At 34.1% G+C, this 7,611-nt stretch overlaps 4 non-coding genes across 4 annotated transcripts; all 4 read right to left on the bottom strand.

Annotated features, from left to right (window-relative positions):
* Nucleotides 1-1,342: 1,342 nt before the first annotated feature.
* Trnas-aga lies at nt 1,343-1,424 on the bottom strand. The gene has a single exon. It is a non-coding gene; the product is annotated as a tRNA-Ser (tRNA).
* A 1,584-nt stretch (nt 1,425-3,008) lies between these two features.
* Nucleotides 3,009-3,080, bottom strand: Trnaw-cca. The gene has a single exon. It is a non-coding gene; the product is annotated as a tRNA-Trp (tRNA).
* Nucleotides 3,081-6,138: 3,058 nt separating this feature from the next.
* Nucleotides 6,139-6,210, bottom strand: Trnaw-cca. Its single transcript has one exon. It is a non-coding gene; the product is annotated as a tRNA-Trp (tRNA).
* A 1,151-nt stretch (nt 6,211-7,361) lies between these two features.
* Trnal-aag lies at nt 7,362-7,443 on the bottom strand. Its single transcript has one exon. It is a non-coding gene; the product is annotated as a tRNA-Leu (tRNA).
* Nucleotides 7,444-7,611: the final 168 nt, after the last annotated feature.

The raw sequence follows: 7,611 nt of genomic DNA, 5'->3' as shown, positions 1-7,611 counted from the left end.
ACCATTAATACATCCGAATATATTTGCAATTTGTAACACTGCACTTAATATCTCAATCCCACTATTATCGCTAATTTGTGTATTAAATTGATTGAAATATTAATAGTAGTTTAAATTAAAATTAATTAAGATATTAATTTATTATAATACTTACAAAAGAGATGTATGAGTGTGGATATATAATAGAGATAAATCAATGATAAATGTTGCGTCGTGAAGATGCAACTACGAGAGCGTTTCCAGATACACGTCTTGCACCGGACCAGCGATGATAGTCGATTTGCAGAGGACTATCCTTCGTCTCTTCTTGTTATGGTCGCCAGAGTTATGGTCGCGATGAATAAGAGCGGCGGCACTCGGCTCGTTGAAGGTCGTCAGCAAAATACTGCTCGCTGCGTTCCTGCAAATTAATGGGAAAACGCGCGTTATTTTAAAGGATCTCGTGAAACTCACGAGGTAGATGCACGATAATAAATATTGCGCGAATTTAAGCTATCACCGTATATTTGTTGAAATAAGATACAATTGTTGATGTGTTTTGTGGTTAACTGTGCTTGTTATTTCTAAAAGAGTAATAGCCAGTAATGTTTAATAAGACTCGAGAGTCTAGATGTAGTGAGTCTGAAGGATATAACTTGACTGACTTTTTAGCGTCTTTAGAACTATCCGTGAAGATTGTAGTGAAATTAGGGAAAAGAATAAAAAGGGCGGAATTAAAGTATGATCTGAACATGAAAAGAAAAGGAATAGATGCTCATTGGTCGGGAGTGGGTCAGGATAGTTCATTGAAATGTTTAAACATTCCATATGTGCCCTTTTGTTTTAGTGATCGTATACCCTAGAGGGTGTCAATGGATATTTCAAGACTAGATAATTGGATAATCCTTGGTTTGTTGCGCCTAGGCGTTTACTTTCATGATTTATTTATCGTCCGGTTCGACACATTATCGAAAATTAGATACTTGACTAAAAATGTCTAAGCCCGGACAAAGGTGGCCATGTGTTTTTTATCTATCTGTTTTCTTAGCGAATATCCAACGAATTTCCAAGAACAGATATTTTTAATAGTGATATATGACTCTTAGGAGAAAGTACTGTGAACAATTGAGGGATACACGTATGCATCAACGATAAGGGTTTAAATTGTAAGGATAGAATAAAGAAAAAGGATGAAAATATTCGAAAAAAAGTAATATTAATATAAGTAGGATATAGTACAAGACGTACTTTGAAATTACATTAGTTATATATATGTATCAACTTGTATCTATTATCTCCAACCATGTTTTAAATAAAAAAAATATAAAAAATTGGATTAAAAAAATTATTATTCACAAATAACCGCAGTCGGTAGGACTCGAACCTACGCTCCCAGAGGGAATCTGATTTCTAGTCAGACGCCTTAACCACTCGGCCACGACTGCTACATCTTGTTGTATTTGAGTGAATAATAAAACTGAAATATATACATATACATTTTTTTTTTTTTTTAATAAATTTACATAAATACATAAATTATTACTATAAATATTTTTTTATCAAGGAAGAAAATTTATATATCTACGTTTGTATTTAACGTCTTTTAAACATTGTTATAATGGTAGAATTATATTCTTAGTTCAATTTTCCCGATTAGTTCGATACTAACAAAAGCTTTGCTATAAATTGTATATATCTAGAAACTGTAATAGTGAGTGCTTTAGGCACTTTCGAAGGAACAAAAGGGTTTTAGAATTTCTTACCCGTCCTGCATCTGAGTTCCTTATCTATCCTTATCTATCTTCGTAACAAGTTTCAAATTTCAATATAGAGAAAACAAAATTTATGTAACCTTCCATATCAATGATATCAATGTATATGGATATATGTATAACATTTAATATTGAGTAATTACATATAAATTGATTATAAAGCAATGTATAATATATGTGATTACTTATCGAGAATTATACGTAAAAATTAGAAATGGAATAAATTAAAACTCAAACAAAATGGTTTTGAATTCTTTGTAATTATTTTGAAAAATGTAAATGATATTCTCAATTCTTGTATAATTCACGATCACATTCTAGAATTTGAAACCTATTTGTTGGCGCACACGTGTGCACTTTTCATAGGAAGGGCCATATATTATTATACAGAATGTTTGTCCTTGAATACTCCCTAAAAAAATATACAAGAAAGGACAAAAGCACATTGCTGACCATTGTCCGACTTTTAGATATTTCTAATTAAGCTCATAGTCTTCTGTAATGTGTTAAACCAATCAATAAAAGCAAGAGCTTTTAAACGAAAGATCAAACAAATCATATGTTTATTTGAAACCCTTAACCCTTAAGAGATTTATTTTTTTAAATATGAAACATTGCGATCACTTCGTACATAACAAATTAAATGAAACTTGTTTGTTACAATTAACACGGATTCGTTAGTATATATTGAATCGTTAGTATAATTGATCCCATTTCTAATGAAAATGTAAAATCTATATTTTATATTATCAACACATTTACAAGTATGTAGGATCGGCCTGTAAGCAACACAAGTACGAAAAAGAAAAGCTCAAGATAAAGTTACATTAGCATATAGGCATTGCGACGAATCTTCTGATAATGAGTCGAGAATTTTCTAAGTCAAGAAACTTATTAGCGAGTAGTTTCAAAATATTAGAAAGTTCGACTCATCGCTTATATAAAAAGCATGATTTAAAACATTAGTTACTTCAGTCAGATCGAGAAGTCATTCGACAATCGTTAGATATACGTGACAGTTTTCTGTGTCTATGTACGAGAACTGATGTGAGTTTCTTTCTCTGTTTTAATAAATTTCAATTTTATTTCGTTTAAATAATAGTTGATATCAATTTTTCCTACATGCATATCATTGATATAAAAAAATTAAATCGTAGAGTTTATAAACATAAAATACATTAATAAAGCATGTTTAATAATATATTTGTTATTAAATAGAAATATAAAAAAAACAAATAACAAAAAAGAAATTGACCCTGACCCCGACGTGATTTGAACACGCAACCTTCTGATCTGGAGTCAGACGCGCTACCGTTGCGCCACGGAGTCTTGTTGTGTTGTTCATTTAAAGTAATATATTTATACAGTTGCTAATAAAGATAAATTTAATTCTGTGCTTATATGTAGTACATTTCTTTAAATATTTGTACAATTTTACATTATCAAACTTAAAATCAAAATAATATATTTGTATAGCCTATTAAATCTTGTAAGTATCATTGACATATTAATAAAATAGATTTAAAAATCTAACTTACGTTTATCGTAGATATAGTAGCATTATAAAACTGTTACTTCAGAAAGATCTAACTTTAAACTGGTTAAAGTTCCTCTTTACGTAAAAGTTACTTCTATAATGATACGTTTACTTTCCTCTATCATGGTCACTTTAATTTAATATATATATGTATATATATCTATATATATGTATATGTATATATTGTTACCAAGCATATGCCATGGTAGAATATATATATAGTGAAGCATTATACTTCACGAAATTATAGGTTAGCGTTCTACCGTAGCATGTGCTTGGTAACAAGCACGCGATGCGTGCTCACATCCCGCATGCGAGCATCGAAATATGCGGCATGCATGAAAGTAAAGGAGCTTGTGGCTCTCCCTACGTTGAACAAAGTTTCGCGCGGGTTGTCTCATCGAGCCCCTCCTAATGCCAGGCTAACATCATGGAAACGTTAGTTCGACCTCGGTACGTTCTCGCTTATTGCAAGATACTCCGTCATGCCTTGACTTTCGCCCGTGAGGAATTTTTTCAACAGGAACGCATGCAGACGACTGCAATTCCATGACGCCAGAGAAGCGTTCGTGTGTCAACGAGTCGGAGTCACGTATATACAACAAGAGATATATGTACACATACGTACATATTACGTACACGTACAAGTCGTATGTTCAGCTTCGAGAATATGAAACGAGAAGGCTCTTTCCCACCACGAATGTATGTTAATTTTAGGGGAAAGCGTAATAACGCTCGATACGTTGGCGAAATGTAAGTATATATCTTTTACACGAGTATCGAGCTCCGCTCAAAGATGTATATGAATGACTCGCATGTGAGAGCATTGACGTGAACTCGAGCACGGTTTTAACTCTTTGAATGTGTGAGTGTGCTTGTAAGAGAAAGAGAGGGAGAGAGAGAGAGAGAGAGAGTGAGAGAGCAAGAGAGAGAGAGAGAGAGAGAGAGAGAGAGGGAAGAGACATACGAAGTTTATTAACGTCAGTTTTGGGGAAAACGGTGTCACTGTCCCGTGATCGGCTATCTTACAGAATACTGCGCCTTCCAGAGAGCTTAGTGAAAGTCTCTGAGCGTTGATCACCAGCCAAGACGCTCGCATAATCGTTCCTGAGCGTACTTGGACCAGGAATCTGCCAAATTCTGGCCGTTTTAAAGTCAATGAACCAATAAGCCCGAGGAAAGAGATCATTGTGGACCAATAAAGTGACGCTACGTCACAGAGGTGCTTAGGGCCCGCGCGGCTCTTCCTCAAAATTATGTCTTTCCGATCCACGGCTAACATGAATGGTACGAAGCATGACGAAACACCTTGGTTCGATCGTTAGCTCGCTCAACTTACCAACTCGGTCTCATGCTTTCCTAACAACTTGTCGGTTAAATTGTTGATTATGTCCATTCTACCCGCTAAATGTAGATTACGAAGGCCTGTGAAAATGATCGAACAGATAATGTCGACCGCCATGTTTCTAAAGGCGAGGCGACACAAATAACGCGACGAGTTTCTAACAAAATAAGTCATAATTATTTTCATATACGTATACGTTAATGCATTTGAGATTTTTCTACTATAAATCAATTCACAAACTTGATTACGTTAATTTGTTTAAAAAAAAAAAACAAATAAATGATGAGCATTGGAAATTCTCCTCGAACGAAGGTCACGCGTTCTGATTTGTTTTCGTCGTACAAATACGATTGGTCATCCATGTAGCTTATCGGTTAAGAGGAAAGCCTCGAAGGCACGATGATGACTGTTACATAATCAAGAATAAACGAACGTTTGATGATTAACAATCCGAATCATTTAGACTCAATCAGTCGGTACAGAGAAGTAGGAAAACATAAGAGCGATCGAAGTCAAGACGAAGTGTTGCCAGATAAGACGGAACCCGATAATTAATAAATGAAACGAACGTTGGAATAATTCTCTTCATACGAAGCTCACGTTCAAAGCCCGATTGGAAAATAATAATTGATTTTCTCTTTACATATGATAATAATGAAAGAGATAAATAAAATCGTAGAATTGTTTATATTTTTAAAAAGAAATCTTCCGTTTCTTTTCTTTTCTTTTCTTTTCTTTATTCTTTTTTCATAATGACAATTAAATAAATATTCCAATGAAAATATTATTAACATTTCGAATGAATTTTCTTCGTGTATCGTATCATACGATATGATTAATATCCATATTTCTTAAAGTTTTATTCAAGGGAATAATCATAGGACACGTAAATACAAAAGAGAAGGCTGTAAGGCGACGGACCTCTTGGAAGGTCGTGCTAGCCTAGTGCCAGGAGGGGCTAAATGAGACAACCCGCGCGAATGTCGCTCAACCATACGAGAGAGAAGAAATTTCTCTGGTCCATGATATCCTAATCTCTCACCGTTCTTATGCGGGATGTGAGCACGCACCGCACTTCGGATCACAGAAAGAAAAGGTAAAGAGAAGGAGACTCCTCGCAAACAGGTTGCGTTTTTCAATGCCTTCATTGTCATGAAATGTTCTTAAACGATCATTATCTACACGCGAGGATGACCATATAAAATTTATATTATTTTAACTTTAAAAAAAATAAATAAATGCAGATGGGATATATCAACATTAATGTAATCGATAAACTTTTAACCTTTTGTATAGTTACACTCCTTTTTAATATCGTAACCGACTTATTTGACATTTTCAAAAAATACAATATTCTAAATTGTTTACGCTTTTCATTTTATCTTTCGCAAGTATTAAAAGTAAATCTCGAAAGTCGTAGAATTACTTAATAATTATTACGACGGTTTTTAATCATTGATGCTATATAAAAATTTTGTTAAAATTAACAAAAAAATTTGTATTCTTGACCCCGACGTGATTTGAACACGCAACCTTCTGATCTGGAGTCAGACGCGCTACCGTTGCGCCACGGAGTCTAGTTATTAGGAAATTCACAGATAAGTAATCTAATCTGACAATATAATAATTACATTTCCAAAATTATTAAATTCCATATTTTTATAAATAATTTTATTTTGATAAAATTAAAACAGTTTATTATATTTTTATAAATTTTTGAAATCTTTAATTGATACTTTTCGAATACGATTTATAAAATAACCATTGAGTATGAATTTGATTAGACACAGCAAAAAATTTTTTCTAATTCGTAAGAGAATTAAGTAAAAAACAACATCCGTGGCTAAACGTGGATGAAAAGTAAAAGCTACTACATAAGTAAGCGTCTTATCTTGCTTTCAAAATGGAACACGAAACACGAATGGGATCGATACACGAATGCCAATGGGGCGTGGTCCGTGGTGGCATCTTCCGAATGAAACTTGTATCAGGATAGCAAGATGTATGGGAGCATCTTTCAGTTGATTTTTTTCTTTCATTACACCTATCTTTATTACGATTTCTCTCTTCTATTGTCGTTCGTCGGACAGCAAGAAGAAAATCGACTCTCCCGAATGGAATGGTCAGGAATGGCGAGCCCCCGACAACAACAATCTCAACAGGATCCCATCGAACTGCAAGAGCATGAGAGAGGTTATCGGGTTCTTTCTTTAAAGTCTAACCTTGAAAATGAAAGAACAATTTATTTCAAAAAATCTCAGTGTATTATGCCTCGATTCGATCGAATTAAAATTTCCTTGACAATTGAATTGTATTATGTTAGAATATCCAATTAATTTGATCGGTAAAAATTAAATACTTAGTATGAACATTGAGAGAGATATCTTAAACAGTAAGCTATAGATACGATTTCTTCGTAGTTATACGTATATGACAACATCCCGAGCAGAATCGCCATTTTTACGGAATTAGTATTCGAGGTCACCGCTAGATGTCGCAGAAGCAGTTCACCACTGCAAGGCGAGCGATCCGCTTCGTTTGAGTATGTGCTCCTGTTAGATGTGAACCACGGCGCCGCGTGCCGACGCAAGCCCATTGGACCTTCAAAAGAATCGCACCGAGCATACTGGTAATCGCGCAAATCTCTTTCAATGCTATCCTCACCTAAAGTCATCTTTTCTGCTTACGCGTTTCTCCATCGTCCTTTCTGAAGAGAAAAAAAAAAAATTGGCAGCGGTGGGATTCGAACCCACGCCTCCGAAGAGACTGGTGCCTTAAACCAGCGCCTTAGACCGCTCGGCCACGCTACCTTTGCGGATGCAATTTTTTAATTATTAATTAATAGGATCATTATTATATTCATATTCTAATTTATTTTATACAATATAGAAACATTATTTAGTAAAAATTATTGCAATATAAGTACTAAGGTTATCTTTCTAACACATAAATAATATTTAATCGATATGATCTTTAAG

The sequence above is a fragment of the Vespa velutina genome, chromosome 2, assembly GCF_912470025.1.
Source record: "Vespa velutina chromosome 2, iVesVel2.1, whole genome shotgun sequence".
Lineage (NCBI taxonomy): Eukaryota > Metazoa > Arthropoda > Insecta > Hymenoptera > Vespidae > Vespa > Vespa velutina.
Note: the sequence above shows the minus strand (reverse complement) of the source record. Positions and strands in the feature narration are given on the sequence as shown.